Source organism: Pseudorca crassidens, chromosome 8 (assembly GCF_039906515.1).
Source record: "Pseudorca crassidens isolate mPseCra1 chromosome 8, mPseCra1.hap1, whole genome shotgun sequence".
NCBI lineage: Eukaryota > Metazoa > Chordata > Mammalia > Artiodactyla > Delphinidae > Pseudorca > Pseudorca crassidens.
In genome coordinates this window covers 30,190,241-30,216,121 of record NC_090303.1, presented here as the reverse complement: position 1 = coordinate 30,216,121, position 25,881 = coordinate 30,190,241, and the positions used below count along the sequence as shown (strand labels likewise).

The following is a 25,881-nucleotide window of genomic DNA, read 5'->3' as shown; positions in this document are numbered from 1 at the left end:
TTGAAGAGATTATAGTTGAAAACTTCCCTAATATGGGAAAGGAAATAGTCAATCAAGTCCAGGAAGCGCAGACAGTCCTATACAGGATAAATCCAAGGAGAAACATGCCAAGCCACATATTAATCAAACTACCAAAAATTAAATACAAAGAAAAAATATTTAAAGCAGCAAAGGAAAAACAACATACAAGGGAACCCCCATAAGGTTAAGAGCTGATCTTTCAGCAGAAACTTTGCAAGCTAGAAGGGAGTGACAGGACTCAGGCGATGAAAGTGAAAAACCTACAACCAAGATTACTCTACCCAGCAAGGATTTCATTCAGATTCGATGGAGAAATTAAAACCTTTACAGACAAGCAAAAGCTAAGGGAATTCAGCACCACCAAACCAGTTTTACAACAAATGCTAAAGGAACTTCTCTAGGCAAGAAACACAAGAGAAGGAAAAGACCTACAATAACAAACCCAAAACCATTAAGAAAATGGTAATAGGAACATACAGATCGATAATTACCTTAAATGTAAGTGGATTAAATGTTCCAACCAAAAGACATAGACTGGCTGAATGAATACAAAAACAAGACCCGTATATATGCTGTCCAAAAGAGAGCCACTTCAGACCTAGGGACACATACAGACTGAAAGTGAGGGGATGGAAAAAGATATACCATGCAAATGGAAATCAAAAGAAAGCTGGAGTAGCAATTCTCGTACCAGGCAAAAGAGACTTTAAAATAAAGACTATTAGAAGAGACAAAGAAGGACACTACATAATGATCAAGGGATCAATCCAAGAAAAGGATATAACAATTATAAATATTTATGCACCCAACATAGGAACACCTCAACACATAAGGCAAATGCTAACAGCCATAAAAGGGGAAATCAACAGTAACACAATCATAGTAATGGACTTTAACACACCACTTTCACCAATGGACAGATCATCCAAAAGGTAAATAAGGAAACACAAGCTTTAAATGATACATTAAAGTAGATGGACTTAATTCATATTTATAGGACATTCCATCCAAAAACAACACAATGCACTTTCTTCTCAAGTGCTCATGGGATATTCTCCAAGATAGATCATATTTTGGGTCACAAATCAAGCCTTGGTAAATTAAAGAAAACTGAAATCATATCAAGTATCTTTCCTGATCACAACGCTATGAGACTAGATATCAATTACCGGAAAAAATCTGTAAAAAACACAAACACATGGAGGCTAAACAACACACTACTAAATAAGCAAGAGATCACTGAAGAAATCAAAGAGGAAATCAAAAAATACCTAGAAACAAACGACAATGAAAACATGACGACCCAAAACCTATGGGATGCAACAAAAGCAGTTCTAAGAGGGAAGTCTATAGCAATACAATCCTACCTCAAGACACAAGCAACATCTCAAATAAAACCCCCAACCTTACACCTAAAGCAATTAGAGAAAGAAGAACAAAACATCCCAAAGTTAGCAGAAGGATAGAAATCATAAAGATCAGATCAGATAAAAGAAAGAGAAATGAAGGAAACAATAGCAAAGATCAATAAAACTAAAAACTGGTTCTTTGAGAAGATAAACAAAATTGATAAACCATTAGCCAGACTCAACAAGAAAAAAAGGGAGAAGACTCAAATCAATAGTGTTAGAAATGAAAAAGGAGAAGGAACAACTGACACTGCAGAAATACAAAGGATCATGAGAGATTAGTACAAGCAACTACATGCCAATAAAATGCACAAACTGGAAGAAATGGACAAATTCTTAGAAAAGCACAACCTTCCAAGACTGAACAAGGAATAGAAAATATAAACAGACCGATCACAAGCACTGAAATTGAGACTGTGATTGAAAATCTTCCAACAAACAAAAACCCAGGACTAGATGGCTTCACAGGCGAATTCTATCAAACATTTAGAGAAGCGCTAACACCTATCCTTCTCAAACTCCTCCAAAATATAGCAGCAGAAGAAACACTCCCAAACTCATTCTACGAGGCCACCATCACCCTGATACCAAACCAGACAAAGATGCCACAAAAAAGAAAACTACAGACCAATATCACTGTTGAACACAGATGCAAAAGTCCTCAACAAAATACTAGCAAACAGAATTCAACAGCACATTAAAAGGATCATACATCATGATCAAGTGGGGTTTATCCCAGGAATGCAAGGATTCTTCAATATACTCAAATCAATCACTGTGATAAACCATATTAACAAATTGAAGGAGAAAAACCATATGGTCATCTCAATAGATGCAGAAAAAGCTTTCAACAAAATTCAACACCCATTTATGATAAAAATCCTCCAGAAAGTAGGCATACAGGGAACTTACCTCAACACAATAAAGGCCATATATGACAAACACACAGCCAACATCATTCTCAATGGTGAAAAACTGAAACCATTTCCACTAAGATCAGGAACAAGACAAGGTTGTCCACTCTCACCACTCTTATTCAACATAGTTTTGGAAGTTTTAGCCACAGCAATCAGAGAAGAAAAAGAAAGAAAAGTAAACCAAATCAGAAAAGAAGTAGTAAAGCTGTCTCTGTTTGCAGATGACATGACACTATACATCGAGAATCCTAGAAATGCTACCAGAAAACTACTAGAGCTAATCAATGAATTTGGTAAAGTAGCAGGATACAAAATGAATGCACAGAAATTTCTGGCATTCCTATACACTAATGATGAAAAATCTGAAAGAGAAATTAAGGAAACACTCCCATTTACCATTGCAACAACAAGAATAAAATACCTAGGAATAAACCTACCTAAGAAAACCAAAGACCTGTATGCACAAAACTATAAGACACTGATGAAAGAAATTATAAAGTCAAACTCTTAGAGGAAAACATAGGCAGAACACTGTATGACATAAATCACAGCAAGATCCTTTTTTGACCCACCTCCTAGAGAAAAGGATATAAAAGCTGAAATAAACAAATGGGACCCAATGAAAATTAAAAGCTTCTGCACAGCAAAGGAAAACATAAACAAGACAAAAAGATGACCCTCAGAATGGGAGAAAATATTTGCAAATGAAGCAACTGACAAAAGATTAATCTCCAAAATTTACAAGCAGCTCATGCAACTCAATATCAAAAAAACAAACAACCCAATCCAAAAATAGGCAGAAGACCTAAATAGATATTTCTCCAAAGAAGATATAATGATTGCCAACAAACACATGAAAGAATGCTCAGCATCACTAATCATTAGAGAAATGCAAATCAAAACTGAAATGCAATATCATCTCACACCAGTCAGAATGGCCATCATCAAAAAAATCTACAAACAATAAATGCTGGAGAGGGTATGGCGAAAAGGGAACCCTCTTGCACTGTTGGTGGGAATGTAAATTGATACAGCCACTATGGAGAACAGTATGGAGGGTCCTTAATAAACTAAAAATAGAACTACCATATGACCCAGCAATCCCACTGCTGGGCATATACCCTAAGAAAACCATAATTCAAAAAGAGTCACGGACCACAATGTTCATTGCAGCTCTATTTACAATAGCTAGGACACGGAAGCAACCTAAGTGTCCACTGACAGATGAATGGGTAAAGAAGATGTGGCACATATATACAATGGAATATTAGCCACAAAAAGAAACGAAAATGAGTTATTTGTAGTGAGGTGGATGGATCTAGAGTCTGTCATACAGAGTGAAATAAGTCAGAAAGAGAAAAACAAATACCATATGCTAACACATATATATATATAGAATCTAAAAAAAAAAAAAAATGGTTCTGAAGAACCTAGGGGCAGGATAGGAATAAAGACACAGACATAGAGAATGGACTTGAGGACAAGGGGAGTGGGAACGGTAAGCTGGGATGAAGTGAGAGCGTGACCTGGACATATATACACTACCAAATGTAAAATAGATAGCTAGTGGGAAGCAGCCACATAGCACAGGGAGATCAGCTCAGTGCTTTTTGACCACCTAGAGGGGTGGAATAGGGAGGGTGGGAGGGAGATGCAAGAGGGCGGAGATATGGGGATATATGTATATGTATAGCTGATTCACTGTGTAATAAGGCAGAAACTAACACACCATTGTAAAGCAATTATACTCCAATAAAGATGTTAAAAAAAAAAGAGAGTTAACTAGGAGGAAATTACAACAAACTGTAATGTGGACAAGCTGGTAAAATCCAAAATCTTCTACCCTTTAATTAATATTATTGTACCAAAATTAATTCTTCAGTTATGATAAAGATTCTATTGTTATGTAAAAAGCTGCCATAAGGAGAAGCTGGATGATGGGTATATAGGAAAGCTCTACATTTTTGTGACTCTTCTATAAATCTAAAATTAGTTCAAAATAAGAAGTTGAAAAATGCTGCCCATGCATACGAAGGTATTTGTTTTTGTCTGACATATTAACTACAATTTACTTTGAAAAAAATATTTGGGGTTCTAATTTTCATTTGTGCTCTATCTGAACATTTTTAAAAGATCCAGGATAAACTGGCATAGGAAATGTTCCCTTTTCCACTGTTGTTACAGTCTTTGTCAGGATACTGTGCTTCTACTTTCCTCCCTCACTTATAACATTGTCACGAACAGAGAACATCTGAAGTCAAATGTTCAAATTCCCTAAATGCTTTATATTTGAAATATTAAAGATTGAGGATTGTGCTTCTTTGACCTTCTCATTATTCAAGATGCTGTTTGGATGACCTTTGTATTCCCATTGATTACATTCTATAAAAACTGATATTTTTTAAGGAGTAGACAATAAAAAAGCAGCTTGCCTATTAATTATGGCTGTTGCCAAATTATTTTTTTTGGATTTCATTTTTTTATACAGCAGGCTGTTATCTATTTTATACATATTAGTGTATATACGTCAATCCCAATCGCCCAATTCATTCCACTACCACCACCACCACCCCCCCACTTTCCCCCCTTGGTGTCCATACGTTTGTTCTCTACATCTGTGTCTCTATTTCTGCCTTGCAAACAGGTTCATCTATCTGTACCTTTTTTCTAGATTCCACATATATGCATTAATATACGATATTTGTTTTTCTCTTTCTGACTTACTTCACTCTGTATGACAGTCTCTAGATCCATCCACGTCTCCACAAATGACCCAATTTTGTTCCTTTTTATGGCTGAGTAACATTCCATTGTATATATGTACCACATCTTCTTTATCCATTCGTCTGTCGATGGGCATTTAGGTTGCTTCCATGACCTGGCTATTGTAAATAGTGCTGCAATGAACATTGGGGTGCATGTGTCTTTTTTTTTTTTTTTAATTAATTATTTATTTTTGGCTGTGTTGGGTCTTCGTTTCTGCGCGAAGGCTTTCTCTAGTTGCAACGAGCAGGGGCCACTCTTCCTTGCGGTGCACAGGCCTCTCACTGCTGTAGCCTCTCTTGTTGCGGAGCACAGGCTCCAGACGCGCAGGCTCAGTAGTTGTGGCTAACAGGCCCAGTTGCTCCACGGCATGTGGGATCTTCCCAGACCAGGGCTCGAATCCGTGTTCCCTGGGGAGATTCTCAACCACTGCACCACCAGGGAAGCCCACGTGTGTCATTTTGAATTATCGTTTTCCCTGGGTATACGCCCAGTAGTGGGATTGCTGGGTCATATGGTAATTCTATTTTTAGTTTTTTAAGGAACCTCCATACTGTTCTCCATAGTGGCTGTACCAATTTACATTCCCACCAAGAGTGCAAGAGGCTTCCCTCCATTGCCAAATCATATTATGAAACCTCTTTGGTTTTCCAACAATTGTTCTGGACCTGGAGCTTTAACAATATGGATATAAATATTAAAGAGTTTCAGTAAATAGTTTAATGGGCACTTAGTCTTAATTTTTGGATCTCAGAAATGTGACACTTCTGTTTGTACATGCGTTTCAGGCTATTCACTTATTATAAGTTATTAAAATATTGGTTCAGTCTGAACACCATCTGCAGCGTACACCAGAATGTTGGTGTCAAAGCAGTTGCTTAGTCATATAGTTTATATTTAACCAGCTCTCTAAATATTTGTTAGAAAAGGACACATGTAAATACTGACAAAATAATTTTTATAACAAAATCAGTTGAAATAAATCATATTTAGGGAAACACTGTTTGAAGTGCCTTGGGCTCATCTTGCATCACAAATATTCTACACTGGATCACTGAGTCAATTCCAGTGAGAAACAACTCAATATGTATTTTTAAAATTTAGACTTTATTTTTTAGAGAAGTTGTTCATAGCAACACTGAGGGATGAGTAGAGATTTTACTTATATATACCCCTTGCAGCACACATCATTGTACTTGCCTTAATATCCATCTGGATAATCTGTTTGATTATCACTGTTAATGATTTACATACTTTTGCTTCTGCACTGTAACTTCAATTGTTAGTGGCAGGTCCTGGTGGAACAGTATAGCATTTTGGTTCACATACTTCCCAACTAAGGCCGTAGACACTCAGTGCTTTCTGGAAGCACTCTGTAGGTACCCAGGAGTCAAAAAATTACCAGATTGCTCTCTGGAGGCATTGTTAGCTTGGATCATACATAGGTCTTCAGCATTTTGTGTTAACATGCTCTCTTGGAAGGCTAAGCGGTGTCTCATGAAAGAACATGCCAGTTGTATTTTTGTCTCACAGTGTTTCCCAACAGGTATCCTGCGTCACCATTGTTATCCTACCTCACTAGAGAAGTCTCCAACAGTATTGTTAAATTCCTGCCTGTTAGCAAGTTCTATAGCAAGTTTTAAATTTTCCTTCATCAGAAAGCATTTTTTTTTTTTTTTTTTTTGCGGTACGCGGGCCTCTCACTGTTGTGGCCTCTCCCGTTGCAGAGCACAGGCTCTGGACGCGCAGGCTCAGCGGCCATGGCTCACGGGCCCAGCCGCTCCGCGGCATGTGGGATCTTCCCGGACCGGGGCACGAACCCGTGTCTCCTGCATCAGCAGGCAGACTCTCAACCACTGCGCCACCAGGGAAGCCCAGAAAGCATATTTGACTTTAACATCAATTATTGTAGAAATTCTTTTGCTTTATGAAATCTTTTCTAATCCATTAGCCAGAATTGCTCATGTCATCAAGTTTGAACCTGGGTTTTGTTTTGTCTAGAGTTCAGCTAAATTACTCCATGGTACTGCTGCTTTGGCATCCACTTTGTTTGATCAAGCAGACTGTGAGGACCTTAAACTGACACAAGCCCCCTCATGCAAGCCCAAACCCTAGGAAACAGCCCACAGAGGCACAAGAAATGTACGTTTCTTAAATGACTTTCCCAACAGCCCTTGTAATAAACAGCCTTCCCCACTTCCCAGGGCCTTCTCCTTATACACCACTTAGATAAGACCCTCACGAGATTACGAAAACCACATTGTTTTTGGTTTGAATTGACCGACCCAGCCTTAGCCCAGGAACCCCAATGCACTTCACTTGTGAACCCAATAAAGGAATGTGCCCCAGGTCCTGTCTCTCTCTGCCCACTCTCTTCCCTGCCTTGACCTCGCTGTGTGACGCCCTGAGGTGTGCTATGTACTTCCTCCAGGACCTGTGAGTAATAAACTTCTCTACTTCAATTTCTCTTGTGGTCTTTTGTTGGACCACGACTCACCATCTGGAACTCTGTGCTTCACTTTGCAAATGTTAGCTTTAAAAAGTGATATGTTTCCATTCTTAAAATGTTAATCTGCTTCAAGATTTTCATGAACGTATCCTGTAAGTATGAAAGACTATAATACATTTTAATATGTTCTACAACTGAGGCTAATTCAACCAGTTCATTTTTTCCATTTGAAAATGTAGTTTTCTTATAAGTTTGAAGCTAATTATTTATATGCCCTCTTTTAAGCTCAACTGCAAGTTTATCATAGGGCTCAGGCCTGTAGTACCTTCCGTTCAATTACAGAGTTCGATCTTAGCCTGATGACTGTATTTGTGGATAAATTTCTTCTCCTTCTTCTTCTCCTCTTCTTTTTTTCTGCTTTCAATGGCAGCAATTGCCCGAATATCAATATTTTTAATTGCAGGCCAAAGCCTGTCTGATGGCTTAATTGATTATTTCATGATTAATTTTCCTCCCTTTTCTACTGAAAAGGACTCTAGTAAATTCTTAATTAAAGAGGAACAGAATCTTCCTAACTCATCATACTTTAGAGGATAATGTGTCAATAAAGAATTATACAGTATACTAGCAGTAATAATATTAACATAAATAATAAAAAATATAACACCAAAATAGCTCAACTTTATGGTATTTCACACATGAAAAACTTTCACTCACATTCTCTCATTTCATCTTCAAGGTCATCTCCAAGTTAGGTCTGTAAGGGAAAAGTCCTAATATATCCTTTTACAGATTATTAAAGTGAGACACAGAATGTGATTTGACTTAACTAAAATCTCCCATTTAAAAGAAGCAGGGTCTGATCTTGCATAGGGGTCTTAATGTTTGTGTGTCCTGACTAACCTGCTATGTAAAGAGTGAATTATTAGCTTTTAGAGCGCTACATTTATTTCCTCTCTTATATTCTTAACTACGATTTGAAAAATTACTTTTAGTGACTAATCTTGAGCTAACAATGTGCATCCTTTTCTTATCAGATTCTAATTACATTTAAGACACACCTCTTTATACTTTCAACTTGGTAGCTCACACTCGATGGTATCAAACTCATCACTTGACTGCCCTATCTGTTATGGGATTGCTGTCGTAACTTTTATTTTGACATACATTATTAACCCCATACATAGTTCGATGCTGCCACAGTTGGTAGCAGTTTCCTTTTACAGTTTAAAGTTCTACCAATGGGTAACTTTAATATCCCAATTTCCATTTACTAGTGATGAGAGGAGCAAATGAATTGCATAGGATGATCTCTTAATGACTGATTTCAGGTTGATGGGCATTTTTATTTGCAGCTCTTTGGGCTTCCAGTATCTTTACAGCCAAACTAAAGCAAAGCTATTGGAATAACAAGGCTTGGGAGCCACATCTGCTTGTTAAATGCAAATAGAGCCATAGTCCCTGATTCTCTTCTCTACCCAAATCTAAAATCTTCTCAGCACTTACATAAAAAAAAAAAAAAAAGAGTGCAGTGGTTCTATAGCTAAGATGACAGAAGCAGAGATTGTTCTGTCTACAGTTAACTGTGGATTGCATCTGGCTACCCTAAAATCTTGGTAACTTTCCAATATATCTCTAATTTTAGTGGAAAAGATTTATGGTTGATACTATGGCTTTCACCACCACGAAATGGGAAACCACATTAATCTACAGAATCTGGAGCCAAGCTAATCGTCTTACCTGAGGAGTTGGACACCATGTTAGGTGAGAGATGAGGAAAATACGATTTTTTCTGCTTATCAAGGGGCAGTCATGCCCGCCAGTTCCTGAAAATATATCCTCCTTAACCCAGACCTTTAGTGTACAATCAAAATTGCTTTAAAAACAGATATCCCCAAGTGTCTGCTCTTTTAGGACATATTGAGGTTTCCAAGAACCTTGAAATGTAAACACCTGCAAGGTTAGGCCCCTCCAGTCTTCCTGGAACCTTGGAGGCTTAAGGAAGGAGCTTATTCCCAGGCTGTAACCATTTGGCCTTCTTGTGAACAGATAAATTCTATTATTCCTTCTTTCTTTTGTTTCTTTAGAGCACTTATTACAGGTTAATATTATTCTATTATTCTGTCAGATTAATTAGCTAGACAGATGACTAGAGATCTAATCCTCCTGGAATATCAAGAGTCTTACGAAGCTTGGGCTTTTTAAGGAACAATAATGAATCCAGGCAAGCTTAACCTTCCTACAAAGGGAAAATCAACTTCCTTGTGGGAGACTGGATAATAAGAAAGGAAAGAAGAAGGGGAAAAAAGGGAAAAGTGAGAGAAAGAAAGAGAGAGAGACAAATGCTATCTTGTTCCTGATTTGCTAGATAAATCTTTAATTAGTCATAAAAGTGAGGGTTATGAAAACCTAATTCTAACAGTACAGAATGGATGAGGAAGCCTGAAGACATTCATAATGCAGTGATGTGGGAATCACGAACTTAGCCAGAAGCTGCTTTGTGATACCTAAAAACTTGATGGATGAATACAAGTTACAGTCAGAGAGAAAGAAAATCAGTAGAAATTATGTTTTCTTTATTTTTCTAAGTCTAGAGATCATATTTCAAACGTTCATGACTGACTGCATGGGAAATGAGTCACAAGTCACTGTGTTATAGAACTATCTGCTTATTATTGATGATATCAATATGCATGCTTACAATAAACTACATTTTAAGCTTGCATCTTTCAATATAATATAACGAGAAGAGTTACTGTGCAATCACCTGGTGAAGGAAACAAAACAATCATTCAGATTTATTAGGATCTGTTTTAGGACAATACTTTTTATTTGACATAGAGAGACTAATATATTATAAAGGCAGATAATTTTTTTATAAAGGCAGATAAATTTTTGATTGAGGCTATGTTTTTAAAAAAAACACACTCTTCAAACATACCCCATCCATATTTTTTCAAGGGCTAAAATTATATAATGGGTGAGTTGGTTTTAACTGGCATTTTTATAGTATTTAAATATGAATCTTTAAAATCTGTGAATGCATTTTTAGACCATTTATTTTTATTGTTCCCCTGACTTAATGATAAAAGTTTTTGGAAGTAACTAGAACTAACACACAAGGGTTAAACTCTAAATGTAGATTAATATTTTAATAAAAAGAGTATGTTTACTTAAAACAAAAGGAAGCTAAATAAAAGCAGATGGTTATTGATTGACTAGAATTATTTTTATAGAAGTATTTCTCTTCTTTATCCATGAACATTAATTCTAACACGTACTCTAACTCATATATTTGAATACAAGTAGACAATGAAAAAAATTAATTCACGTTTGGACAATTATCATGAAATGTAAAATATTTATGGCCCAAAAATCAGTAAGAAAAAACCCAAATAAAAACAGATTAATCAATGAATTTTTTATAAAAAACCATAACGAAATACAATCTTACTCCCACTCAAGTAACAAGAATTAGATTCTAATAATTAATGTTTGTAATGGGGCCACAGCTGTGGCTCAGGGCTGGGCTCTAAATGCACAGGGGGAAACTCTGTAAGGCTTTCCTGATAGTAGCTGCTCTGGGTTAACGACAGAACAGAGACACTAGAACAAAGAGCAGTCCTGGGGACATGGATTCTGTTCCTGCCAGGTTGGAGAAACCTCCTTAACTCCTCTGAAAGCAATTAAGACGAGAAAATCCTTACTAGGGAAGTAAGGATTTCCTAGAGCGCACTCTACTAGATTTTAACAAAGCTTAAAATAAAGATTTAATCAGGTATTATGGAAGACAGACTCTGGTGAGTGCGTCCTGAGCAGCTCAGGCAATACCTTGAGCTTTACACAGATTCACATTAAAAGTATAAATCTATGGTTACACAAATTCAAAGTGTTTAACCAGCCATGTGAATAAGAATCAAGATGCTCAAAAGAAGAAAACAGAGTCCACAGTCTCCACAGCGGCCAGTGTTCAATAAAAATAAATATATATACAAAGAAAGAAAATCTGATCCAGTCAATTAAATATAAGTAGTCAATAGAAAATGAACATATGACCCCAAAGTTGAACTCAGTATACAACAGACAGCCACATGTTCTCGCTTCTTTCTTTCCTCATTTTAAAATTCATAGTCAATTACTGTAATCCTCCCTTCCACATTCCCTTAACTTCCTTGCCCTTCCTGGCTTTGTCAAGAAAATGATGCCATTCCTTTTGTTTTGCTTTAATGCAAATTGTCACTTACTCCAAGCCTGTTTCCCTGAAACTGAATGTAGCTGGAGAATAATACAGAACTGTGACTATTATATTCATGCGACTATTAATGCTGCTCGTAATATTACGTTTCTCTGGTCAGTCACTTTCCTCCTTTTCTAGATGACTAATTCTTACCTCCACTCTCCTCAGGCATTCAACATTTTATTCTGCACTAAGAAAGTTGCTTTATTATTATTATTGTTATTATTATTACCAGTAAAATAGAAACAATGAGCAGAGAACGTCCACACCCTTTCACGCCACATTTACTTAAAAACAAAATTCCACAATTCTCCCACATAATCAATTTTTCTCGGTCCACTAGGTTTCTTCCATCAGTATTGAATCACACTCTTTTTTTCTGTCTTGACAAAGCACTCCCATTAGTTCATATCTCCTTCAGCAACTACTCCATTCCTCTGTTCTCCTTAACAGCAAAATCCTCAAGTCAATTTATATAATAAATTCTTCTTATTCTCTTATAAACCTACTTTTGTCAGGCTTTCGCTGGCATCAAAACATAGATTCTGTTAATGTGTGCTCACCAAAGACTTCTAAATGCTAAACCTAAAGATGAATTCTCATTCTTTATCTTATTTGAACTATTACCAGTATTTGAAACAGTGTACCACTCCTATGGCACTGAGGCACTGCCTTCACTTGATTTCGAAGAGACCACACGCTCTGGCTGTCCTCCTTACTGTCTGCCCTTTGATGGCGGAGGGTCCTAGGGCTCCATACTCGAAAACCTCCTCCTCCATCTATACGTGCTCTCTTACGTCTATACCATCCAGACCCTGGCTTAAGTGTTTATATGCTGACATCCAGACTCATTTGAACAATCTCCCTGAAAACCCCATTTGGAAGTTTAGTAAGCATCTCTAATACGATTCAAAGGTGGACACCACCTCTCCCTCTTACAGTATGCCCCATCTGCAATCTTCCTTAATACCACAATGTCAACTCCACCTACTAGTTACTAAAGCCAAAAACCTTGGAGTGTCCTTTCTCTCATTCCTCCATCCAATCTATCAGCAAATAAAATGATTTTGCTTTCAAAATATAGCCAGAATTCATAAATTTCTCATCACCTCCACTGCTACAACTCAGGTTTAAGCCTCCTTAATGCTTCACCTGTTTCTTGCTATACCTCTTGAGTATCAAGAGCAGTCCTGTTTCTAACCTTGATACATCTTCCATTTGTAATCAACAGGGTAAAAGCCAGGATGAACCTACAAGATATAAATCAGATCATGCCTAAGCTCTGTTCAGAACCTTCTATTTCTCCCCATCTCACTCAGAGTAAAGCCCACTATCCTTACAATGACCTTCACAGCACCACACGGTTACCTCTCTGACCTAATAATCATCTACTATCCTCACTCACAGACTGTCCAGTCCAGCAATTCTGCCTTCCCTGTGGTTCTCTGGAGAGTCCCAGGCACACGCCCACTCGGAGCTTCTGCCCCTGCTGGTGCCTGATGTTCTCCTCCACTTCCTTTTAGTGTCTGTGTAGATACCAACTCTTCAGTGAGTGATTTTATTAAAGCTCTGCAAAGGCTTACCCTATCACTCCTTATTTTTCCTTCTCTACATAGCAAGTATGACCTTCTGAGGTACCACAGTCATCCCTAGATATCAGTGGGGTATCAGTTCCAGGACCCGCCAGGAATTCCAAAATCTGCAGATGCCCAAGTCCCATAGTTGTCCCACCATATCCTCAGGATCCAAGTCCACAGATTCCTCAAAACCACCAATCACAAATTTAGTGCAAAATCCGGTTGGTTGAATCTGTGGTTGAGGAATCTGAGGTTACAGAAGGCTGACTGTATACAATTTCGTTATTTTTTGGTATGTCGCTATTGAAAAATGTATGCATTACAAATAGATTGTTTTTCTTATTTATTCTTTGCTGCATTCCACATTTTTCACTTCCTGGCATATTGTAGGTGCTCAATATTTATCTTTGTAAGAAAGAAATGTTCTGAAAGTTGAGTTTCTCCTACATCTGATATTTTTAAAATTCTTACAGGGTTTTTCTTTTTCTGAAGTAATTTTTTCATCTGAGCTTTACTTATTACTTCTAAGAAACTCTGCCATAACAACTCAAAAAAGTTATTAATTTTGCTGAATTTTCTCTGGCTGGAGCAAAGGAGGAGGGCCCCACAGCAGCCAGTAGTGAGAGTCAAAGGACATCTTTTCTTCCCAGGGAACCATCTCATCTCAGGTTTCAGCAGCTCCTCCTTCAAGGTGAGTATATCACCCAGAATGAGAGGTGAATGATTCAAATTAATGTCTTATAATTCACAGATTATGCGTCTAAAATCAGATGCCACTTCAACCCTTTTCTCCCTCATTCCCCATTTTAAGGTCAGGACTGGCCTAAAATTGGTCACTTAAGAAGCTTAGTTTACAGAAATTAAGAAAACATCGATCACATTGTTCCTTCAACTCTATACTACCTGTTTTCTGAAATTTGAAATCCCATCTGTATTTGGACTTTCTTCTCCCATACAGTTGAAAATGTTTACCTGAGAGTCTAATCACTATAGCAGTGGTGTTCAGCAGGGACAGAAACAATTTTGCCCTTAAGGGAACATTGGGCAGTATCTGGAGACATTTTTGATTGTCACATCTGGTATGTGCTGCTGTCATTTAGTGCTTTGAGGACAGGGGTGCTGCTAGACACCTTTCAGTAAGTGAAATAGCCTTCCACAACAAAGAACTTCTGGCCCAAATGTCAACAGTGCCACGGATGAAAAAACCTGGACAGTAGGCATCTAAAAAATGAAAACCTTCCAAAATAATTTTAGTAATCATCCACTTTTAAAATATATTTATCATTTAATAATCAAAGAAGAATTCACTGACCTAAAAAGTATCTGTCTATAATGTTATAATGTTCTAAGTCAAATACTTTGGAAAAAATAGTACAGGTTGTGACAGAGAAGTTCAATAAAATCATGTTCTTGGCAGGAATTCTATTTTAGTTCAGAGTCATTCATAGGATTTGTTAGATAAGAACCATTTTAAAGCAATGAATTACAATTGCTCAAATATATTCATTTTATCAGAACGTATCTTTAGCTGAACATTGTGCCCTTTTCAAACTTTTTAGACCTAGGCATTCAAATTCCAAAAATATCATTAGAACCTGAAGCAGGTCAGATCCTGAACATCTAGATAACTGGCCTATAGATTTTTCATTCATGAACAATCAACTGCAATTCTCTTGTTATAGAGTTTTGTTTTGTTTTTTGCGGTACACGGGCCTCTCACTGTTGTGGCCTCTCCGGTTGCAGAGCACAGGCTCCGGACGCGCAGGCCCAGCGGCCATGGCTCATGGGCCCAGCCGCTCCGCGGCATGTGGGATCCTCCCGGACCGGGGCGCGAACCCGTGTCCCCTGCACTGGCAGGCGGACTGTCAACCACTGCGCCACCAGGGAAGCCCTAGACTTTTGAAAAGAGTTTTTCAAGACCAATAACTTAGATATAATATTGAATTCATCCTTTTATGAAATAATAGATTTTCAAAAATATGTTTACATATTCCCTTGCCAATCACTTTTCATATCCTTTTTTCTCACAGCAACTTAATCATATTTCTTTTGTAGTTTTTATGGAACTCAGGTAAACAGACAGAAAGAATCACAAAGATTGGCACTAGTTTAGCCCTCTCCTCTGAGGACTAATACATTGGCAATGATTTACTTAGTCTATGTGCTCCTATCCTGTTCTGTCCACCATCTCTCTACACATAAATACAATTTCAAATTGACTATGTTCTTTATTCACTTGCCTTAATTTTTATAGTTGAATCAGATTCTTTATTGTCTACATAACATCTTGCTTAGCATTCTTTGTTTTGGACATTGGTAACATGCCATATGAGATCCTCTGTTACTTATTTCTTTTCTCAACTTTATTATTCCAATATTCATATCCTTTGTAATTTCCACAACTCCAAGCATAATAATAATATTTTAGGAAGCACTTCTGTGACAGACAATGCGTTTATATGCCTTCCATAAATTATCTATTGTATTTTTTATGAGATAGACAGAATGAATTTGAGATTAACATATGAGAAAACTGAGATATTGTCTTACTTTGCCCATTTTTAGATAGTCAATGGCTAAACTGGATTGTGAACTCAAATCTATTAGGACTCAGTATACTTCATATAAATATAAGTATCTAATTTTTCTCCCAGCATTAAAAAGTAAAAGTCAGAGAATGGATTCAGTACAGTCACAGAAAATATGCTCTCTTCTATTGATATATTAGCAATAACAAATACTAATAGGTGCTAATAAACATGCAGCTTTAACATCTCTCTACAAGTTCACATATACCCTAATAAGAAGCTCTTAGTTCTACTAGTAAATATATCATCAGATGACATATATAAAGGATCCCCATATTTCTAAAAATACCCAATTTTGAGTATTGTTTTCTCTGCTCCTTGTTGTGGATTTAGAGTCCAAGTCACTACAGATCAATGGAACAGGATAGAAAGCCGAGAAATAAACCCACACACCTATGACCAATTAATCTACAACAAAGGAGGCAAGAATATACAATGGAGACAAGACAGTCTCCTTGAAAGCTGGTACTGGGAAAACTGGACAGCTACATGTAAAAGAATGAAATTGGAACATTCTCTAACACCATACACAAAAATAGATGCAACATGGATTAAAACCTAAATGTAAGACTGGCTACTATAAAACTCTTAGAGGAAAACATAGGCAGAACACTCTGACATCAATCGCAGCAATATCTTTTTGGATTCACCTCCTAGAGTAATGAATGGGACCTAATTAAACTAAGCTTTTGCAAAGCAAAGGTAACCATTAACAAAACGAAAAGACAACCCACAGAATGGGAGAAAATATTTGCAAATGATGAAACCGACAAGGGATTAATCTCCAAAATATACAAATAGCTCATGCAGCTCAATATCAAAAAAACAAACAACCCAATCAAGAAATGAGCAAAGATCTAAATAGACATTTCTCCAAAGAAGACATACAGATGGCCAAGAGGCATAAGAAAAGATGTTCAACATCACTAATTACTGGAGAAATGAAAATCAAAACTACAATGAGGTACCACCTCACACCAGTCAGAATGGCCATCACCAAAAAGTCTACAAACAATAAATGCTGGAGAGGGTGTAGAGAAGAGGAAACCCTCTTGCACTGTTGGTGGGAATGTAAATTGATACAGCCACTATGGAGAACAGTATGGAGGTTCCTTAAAAAACTAAAAACAGAGCTACCATATGATCCAGCAATCCCACTCCTGGGCCTATATCCGGAGAAAACCATTGTTCAAAAAGATACATGCACCCCAATGTTCATTGCAGTGCTGTTTACAATAGCCAAGACATGGAAGCAACCTAAATGTCCATCAACAGAGGAAAGGTTAAGAAGATATTGTACATATAGACAATGGACTATTACTCAGCCATAAAAAAGAACGAAATAATTCTATTTGCAGCAACATGAATGGACCTGGAGATTATCATTCTACGTGAAGCAAGTCAGAAAGAGAAAGACAAATATCATATGATATCACTTTTATGTGGAATCTAAAAAAAAAAAAAAAAAGATACAAATGAACTTGTCTACAAAACAGACTCACAGACTTAGCGAACAAACTTATGGCTAGCACCAGGGAAGGGTGGTGGAGGAGAGAGAGACTGGGAGTGTGGGATTAACATGTACACACTGCTCTATTTAAAACAGATAACCAACAAGGACCTACTGTAGAGCATAGGGAACTCTGCTTAATACTCTGTAATAACCTAAATGTGAAAATAATTTGAAAAAGAATAGATACATGTATGTGTATAACTGAAACACTTTGCTGTACACCTGAAACTAACACAACATTGTTAATCAACTCTACTCCAATATAAAATAAAAATTAAATAAATATAATAAACAACAAGGTCCCTGTATAGCAAGTTCCCTCTCCCTGTATAGCAAGTTCCCTGTATAGCACAAGAAACTATATTAAATATCTTGTAATAAACTATAATGAAAAAGAAAAAATAAATATCGTTCTAATAAAAAAATATACTCTACTATACTCCAATATAAAACAAAAATTTTTTAAAAGGCAAACGTATAAATCTAAAGCAAAAAACCATAATAAATTGTTCTTTTCTTGCCACTATATTGACTGAAGTTATCCTTGCTATAGTTCAAGGGAGTCAATATATACAATGCCTTACCCCTTCTCTGAGTTCAAAACCCACTGAAAGAGAGGAGTCAAAAGTATCACGACTAGGGCTTCCCTGGGGGTGCAGTAGTTGAGAGTCCGCCTGCCGATGCAGGGGACGTGGGTTCGTGCCCCCGTCCGGGAGGATCCCACGTGACGCGGAGCATATGAGCCCGTGGGCCGTGGCCGCTGGGCCTGCGCATCCGGAGCCTGTGCTCCGTGACGGGAGGGGCACAACAGTGAGAGGCCTGCGTACCGGGAAAAAAAAAAAAAAAAGTATCAAGACTAAAATGTCAGCATTATTTCTGATAAAAGTTAGGTTAAGAAGGTGATATTTTTCTGCAAGCAAGTAAGCTTACTAATGCTCCTCCACAATATTGTAACCCCAGTCCACAAGTTAGAGCTTATGCTCTGTACCTAATGTGAATATTCATAATGTGAATTTAGTTTGTGAAATTCCTGTATGTACCGAACATTAGCAAATACACCTTGCAAAATCCCCCTCCACTCCCACTGATTTTAAATGACAGTAGTAATTGTATGTGCCTCTGGATGATACAGCAATAACAAAATTTGCTAAATAACATAATAAATATAAAGTAATAAAATTTGCTAAATAAATGTACTTTACAAAATTTAGGAGTCAGCTTAATAAATATCTCTTGTATCTGCTACTTGCAATCTGATCGATGCTTTGAAAATATGAGGATGATTAGGAATTAAGTTCTTGTACTAGACAAGTTTACATCTAAAAGGTGACCATAGATATGGGTCTCTAAAAATAAAACATACAGAATGTGTTGATTACGAGAGGCTAATTCTGTCTGTGGAGATTCAATGAAAAGTTAGGTAATGAACGGATTCTGGTGCAGCCAATACCATGTTCACAGGCAGAGAGATGGCCCAATGGCAGTCCAGGAGTAGGGGGAAAATTAGCGTAGTTTATGGGGTCAGTAAGAGCAGTGTCTGGGTAGGAAACATTTAGTCATCAATGGGTATGAGTGGAAGGTATCTTTCTAGTTGCGTTCAGACTACCTCCTTTCATTGTCTCTTCCCTCTAGCTTTACCAATTTACAGGTGTTCCTCAAAAAATCCGTGCTGTTTTGCCTCTTCAATATTTCTGCATTAATTTTCTGCTTGTTTGTAAATATTCTGAATTTTTTAGGAATAGTTTTAGTACCATTCCCATCCTTGGAAATACTAGACAAGATGACAAATAAAATTTGGGGAAAGTACTATGACAGTCTTTTATGCATTTAGAAAAATCATTTCATGTAACATTTTATTTAATCTTTCATGGACAGATTTTATTTAATCTTAATGGACAACCGTCCATGAAGTAGGCATTTATTTTCTGCACACTTAGAAATACACAACTGTAATATCTTTGTATGGTGACAGACGATAACTAGGCATATCATGGTGATCATTTTATAGTGTACAGAAATACTGAATCATGCTGTTGTGTACCTGGAACTAACAATGTATTGTATGTTAATTATATTTCAATTAGCCATAAAAAGAAACGAAATTGAGTTATTTGTAGTGAGGTGGATGGACCTACAGTCTGTCATACAGAGTGAAGTAAGTCACAAATACCGTATGCTAACACATATACATGGAATCTCAAAAAAAAAAAAAAGGTTCTGAAGAACCTAGGGGCAGGACAGGAATGGACTTGAGGACACAGGGAGGGGGAAGGGTAAGCGGGGATGAAGTGAAAGAGTGGTATGGACTTATATATACACTACCAAATGTAAAATAGATAGCTAGTGGGAAGCAGCCACATAGCACAGGGAGATCAGCTGGGTGCTTTGTGACCGCCTAGAGGGGTGGGATAGGGAGGGTGGGAGGGAGACGCAAGAGGAGGGGATATGGGGATATATGTATATGTATAGCTGATTCACTTTGTTATAAAGCAGAAACTAACACACCATTGTAAAGCAATTATACTCCAAAAAAGATGTTAAGAAAAATAAAATTAAGATATACAGTATAAAAACATATGTAGATACCAGGAAGAAATGCATTAAAATGCTAATGATGGTTATCTCTGCGGGATGGGGATTATGGGTGATTATTAATTTTACTTCATGTTTTTATGTATTTCTAATTGTCTGCAATGAACATGTATTGCTTGCAAAGTTAGAAAGAGAACAATAAATGTCATTAAAAAAAGAAAAAAAGAAATATACAACTGAGACTCACAGTTAAAGCAAATTATTTCATGAGCTAACTCATGAATTATACGGTTCATATTTAAACTCTAAATCTCACATAGTCTTCCAGTAGAAAAAAATGAACTTCCATTAAAACAAAACTCCAACAGAGCAGCGGCACTTGCCCAAGGTATTTGCTCCTTTTTAATCTCCTGCTGTCATTAACTCACCAAAATTTAAATAGAAAGTCAAGTTATTTCAGATCTATTTGAACACTTTTGCATGTACTGGGGAAAATATGAGGATGCAAGCCAGTTGAATTATAAATTTATTACTTTGAAAAAGAAAAATTATTTTAATCCCTGCATTTAAGACTGGCATGCTGGGGCTTCCCTGGTGGTGCAGTGGTTGGGAGTCTGTCTGCCGATGCAGGGGACACGGGTTAGTGCCCTGGTCAGGAAGGCTCCCACATGCCGCAGAGCGGCTGGGCCCGTGAGCCATGGCCGCTGAGCCTGTGCGTCCAGAGCCTGTGCTCCACAACGGGAGAGGCCGCGGCAGTGAGAGGCCCGCGTACCGCAAAAAAAAAAAAAAAAAGACTGGCATGCTGAAATGAATATTATACTCTCAAAATGGTATAACTTCATGTGCCTAGGCAATATTTTCATGCCCATTGCCAAGAACAGTATATATTTAATGACATAAGAATTGTTAGTATTCTAAACCCAGAAACGTCAATATATCTAAATTTTTCATAATTTTTATTCTATAAATGCTAGCACACAGTGACTTATATTTAAATGTGTTATAATCATCATCACTAAGTAGTATTTTTTATTTAAAGTCAATCTCTTTTTTCTAACCACCCACACCCACCATTCATTATGGATTTTGCATGTGGAAGACAAATTCAGCTTATTTTTGATTTTAAATATATTTAAGAGGAACATAATATACTCTTTAATAATCCATTATGCTTTTATTGTTTAATGGACTTATACAAATATTTTATATACTGTACTTCAAACTCTTTTTGGAAGCAAATGATTTGTAAATTAATACATCAATATAAGTAAACTATAGCATGAAAACCAAGCAGACCCCCTGTTAACTGAAAGTTAATTTCTGTAAAAAAAGTAAAACATCTGCTAAATTTTAATAGTGTTAACGAATTACTCATTCAACAAATATTGGTTGTTCTACTATGTGTCAAGCACCATTCAGGAACTGTTTTTCATAGACCTTAGATGGGAATCAAGGTGGGAAATAAATCCTGATGCTCTCAGGTCAGTTCTGAAGACAATTTCAAGTCCTTAAGGACAAGAATCACCAGAAGAAATGTCGCTGTTATAATGAGACTGGGCCAGATAACAGAGAATATCACTGTCTAATTTGGTGGATATTAAAAGAGGGAGCTGGTGGGAATGTTCAGTTTTGAGTTGGAAGAGATTTGCTATAAATCATGTTTTGTTTGTACAGATGAGACACACAAGGATTTTACCAAGAGTTAAATGAGATGAAGCAAAAAAAAAAATCAAATTGTAAGTACAGAAAAGTTCTCATTTTTCATGAGTATAAAATCATCTGGCTGAATAAATGCCACATGCCAGAAGTTTTGCTAAATGAGTTGTTTCTGACAAGACTCTGCCATGATCTGTCGTCAAAAATCCCTGGCCTTATGGTAATAGGTACCATAGCTGTCCCTAAACAGGAGATTTAGAAGGAAGAAATTTAAGTGGGACTATGTTTTCCCAAAGACACATGATATCCAGGTTGTCACAGAGCAAGTGAGCAGAAATGTGCTGAATGCTTACTGACAGGTGGGAATATGACAAACTTACTCAAGGACTACCATGGCTCTGTATGCATAAAGATCTTACTTTAAGTAGGAGAGACTCTAACTAGCGAAAGAATTTTAAAACCTCATATGTGATAAGAGGATCATACCAGAAAAAACATGTTTTAAGTCACAGAGAGTTTTACAGGCTGTGGACGGATCTGGATTAAATGGTTTTGGTTAGACAGAGATGAGGCATTAGGTGGATATTTTCACAGGTGTAGGCAACAAGTATGTAATTAAGAGTGATAAAATTCTCATTACAACGTAAATATTAACAGCTGAACTCTAATGTTTAGAGATGGGATTTTGATATATTACTGATTTCTCTGTAACTAAAAATTATTTAAGAATATTTTGGTAGGAAAATGTAATTATAAGTAATTACTATGTAATATCAAGTAAAATAAATCAGAATTAAAATAATATGTAAATGTTATATATAATATTATATATAAATATATATAAAATATACACATATGCAATCTGCAAATTAAATGCTAAAATGTAAAATTATTACCTCTGGGTGTGTGGAGTTAAAACATTCGGTTTTATATTATTTTTTACACCATATTTTAAATTTACCTACTCTCAACTAGTATTGCTTATTCATAAAAAGTCAGTAAATCAATGATTCTATTTCTTACAGCAGGCACAATGAAGTAAACAGAATTCTGTCTTAATAAGCCTTTTTTCTCTCTGTACATAGTATCAATACATGTCTTAGAAGTAACCAGCTTTGTATTTAGAATTTAAATGTTAAACAATTTCAGCCACCAATAATAGACGTACCTTGGAAAGAGCTTGCATGGAGTAATATACTGAGATCAAAATTTAGGCTTCGTGCCTTTTTTTCCAACAGAGAGACAATTTCTAAGAGCAAAATTATTGTCTTAAACTTTGGCGTAATCTACAACATCAGCAGTTCTCAAGCCAGTAGTATCACCTTCACCTGGGAACTTGTTAGAAAAACAAATTGCCAAACCCAAACCTGATACTGAATCAAAAACACTTGGTGTCGAGACCAGCAATTTGTGTTTTAACAAGCAGTGCAAGAAATTCTAAATTATGTTAAAGTTTCAGAACCACAATGTATACTACAGAATACAAATAGTTTCAGCAGCTTTCACCTGTCTAAATTCACAGAAGGAAAGCTCAGTAAACTTGGTAACTTATGTCAGATGCTACCTTGAGTGCTAAGGTCTAAACTTTTTTTTTTCTGTTTTCTCCAAAAGCACTTCCAATCAAATAAGATAAATTGGTATTTCAAGTACTAAATAATTTTGACCAGAGAGATTACACATTTTAAAAACTTTTTTTTTGTTTTTTTAGCTCTCAGCATCAGGGCTTTATTCAACCAACCAAAACCAACAACCAGGAACCATCATCACCTTAGCAGAGCATGGAAGGCTCTGTCTAATCAGCAAGCATGGAAAGAAACAGATCAAGAAATCCAACACCTAGAAGTCTGTCTTGGAACAATCAGAATATTTAAAATGATGATTAACTCAACAATTCTCTCACTTATTCCTCACACATGAAAAGTCAAAATATCACTTGGACCGCTCCGGGTTTTGAGTGAGGACGTCGATGGGCCATAACAGACTGGGAAAATATCAGCAAGACACACAAACAAGGTAAATAAACTGGAAACTCACACAAACAAGGTAAATAAACTCACACAAAACTCACACAAACAAGGTAAATAAACAAGGTAAATAAGCTCAACAACATTTAGGATAAATAATTGAGCTTGTCTTTTTCCTCAGGAAAAACACCCCACCCAAAACCAAAACACACACAGTAGGAACGAATTCCAAAGCTGCGTTGCGGCTCCACACTTAGTATGCATTTACACTGGAAGAATGACTAGTGATATTTTGACTTTTTTGTTGTTGTTGATGCTAAAGGTAAAGAAGTTGGTTCTTTCAACACCCAAACCAGAGCAGAGAGACAGCAGTAAATTACAAACGTGGATGGAATAATATCCACAGGACGTGGACGTGGGGGGGTAGGTATTTGTGCTGTTGCATTGGCAGGAGAGCTAAGCAGTCTTAAAGAACATTCTAGGCTTCTAGGTTTGCCATGAAGGGGTATCACAAATCCCAAGGCCCACCACCTACCCTTTCTCCTCTTCTCCGAGGGCACCTACCTTATGGACAAGCTGTTTGCGTGACGGCTGGGGGACAGATTCACAGAGTTCTGTGAGGGTCTACTCCCATCTTGCTTGGTGTGGTGACGAACAGGAGCCCATGTGTTTTTGCTGATGGAGTCGAACCGGAATCCCCAGGGTCTTTTAAATTGTTTCACCTGATTGTCGGTTCTTTTGGGGAGAGGCAAAGGAGTTGAAGTTTCCTTCTACCTTGCGATGTGGCTGTGTGTCGCACTCCGTTTCAAAAGATGACAGCTGCTGCGTTACTCCTAAAAGTCCACCCACCTCCGCACCGAGAAGGACCCCTACGACATCTCCATGGTAGAGTCCTGTGGCCGCGCATATCCGCCGCTGTCCTGATACATTCCTGCTCTGCCCGGGCTGCACACCTGGACGTTGACATCTGCAACCTCTTGGGGCTCTAGCGATCTCGCCATCACCACGTGCACAAGTCCAAATTGGTCTCCTCTGACGTATTTAAAACAAATCCCTGGAGGCCAGGCCTCTGACCCAGAATTCTGCATCCGCCATGTTTTTATAAACTGAGTATCAGGAGGTATCGACTCCCCTTCTCCTATGATGACACCTTCCACAAAGAACACAGAAGGCACACTGAGGTTTGGCCTCTCTTAGTCGTAATAGGCGCCAACTGCTGCTTGTAAGTTCCGGTTGGTGTCATGGGCAGGAAAAGGCATAGCCGGCCGGGTTGAGCTGGAAGCCAAGCAACTGGTGGAACCCAGAGATGAGCACGTCCTCGTCAGTGGTGCCAGGCAGGTGAACTTCTGCAGCAGCTCGGGGTGCAGGTCCATGTCCTCCATGTGTGGGGCCGGACACTCGCTTCCCCGCATCCTCACAACCAAGCCGTCGCTGGGTCCGGGGACCGGGAGAAGCTGCTGGCGGGCGCCGAGACGCTGCTCACCTGACGTAAGCCCCAGCGTCTCGCTGCCTCATGCGGTTAAATACTCAGCCACGCACGCACTCACTCACTCTCGTGCTTTCACCCCTCCCACCCCCAGTCTCCCACCCTCCCAGCTCCACAGCCTCCGCTGACTCCGCCTCCCCCCGCGCCACGCCCACTGGTAGCAGAGAAGTGAGAGCATTCAAACAAATAAATGTCGATATGCGGAACATGTAAATCCAAGAATCCAAATGAAACATCAAAACTACAAATAGGGGCTTCCCTGGTGGCGCAGTGGTTGAGAGTCTGCCTGCCGATGCAGGGAACACGGGTTCGTGCCCCGGTCCAGGAAGATCCCACATGCCGCGGAGCGGCTGGGCACGTGAAACCATGGCCGCTGAGCCTGCGCGTCCGGAGCCTGTGCTCCGCAAAGGGAGAGGCCACAACAGTGAGAGGCCCGCGTACCACAAAAAAAAAAGAAAAAGAAAAAAACTACAAATAGATATGCAGAGAGAACATCTCAGGATTAAATAGTACAAATACCATGTATAAACTGCAAAACTCGAGAGGCCTGATAAGGCCATCCTATACAGAGCTGTTAATGGTTTGTGAATTACAAACAGGAACAATGCGGAGGGTTCTGTGAAAGGCCTTCCAGTTAAGCTCACCTGAAATCCTTTTGGGAAATTGGCAGAAGCAAGTAATGAATAAATAAAATTTAAATACTCAGTTAAGCTAATCAGGTCAACAGAGAAGCCAGAAACTAAAGCAAACTCCAGCAACTGGCAAAATG

General features: G+C 37.8%; 1 long non-coding RNA gene and 1 pseudogene across 5 annotated transcripts in view; both read right to left on the bottom strand.

Moving 5' to 3' along the window:
* The window catches only part of LOC137228942 (uncharacterized), a 544,864-nt gene that overhangs the window by 309,102 nt on the left and 209,881 nt on the right, over positions 1–25,881 (bottom strand). The gene's annotated exons all lie outside the window — the stretch shown is intronic.
* Positions 24,214–25,008, bottom strand: LOC137228563 (protein ILRUN pseudogene; annotated as a pseudogene).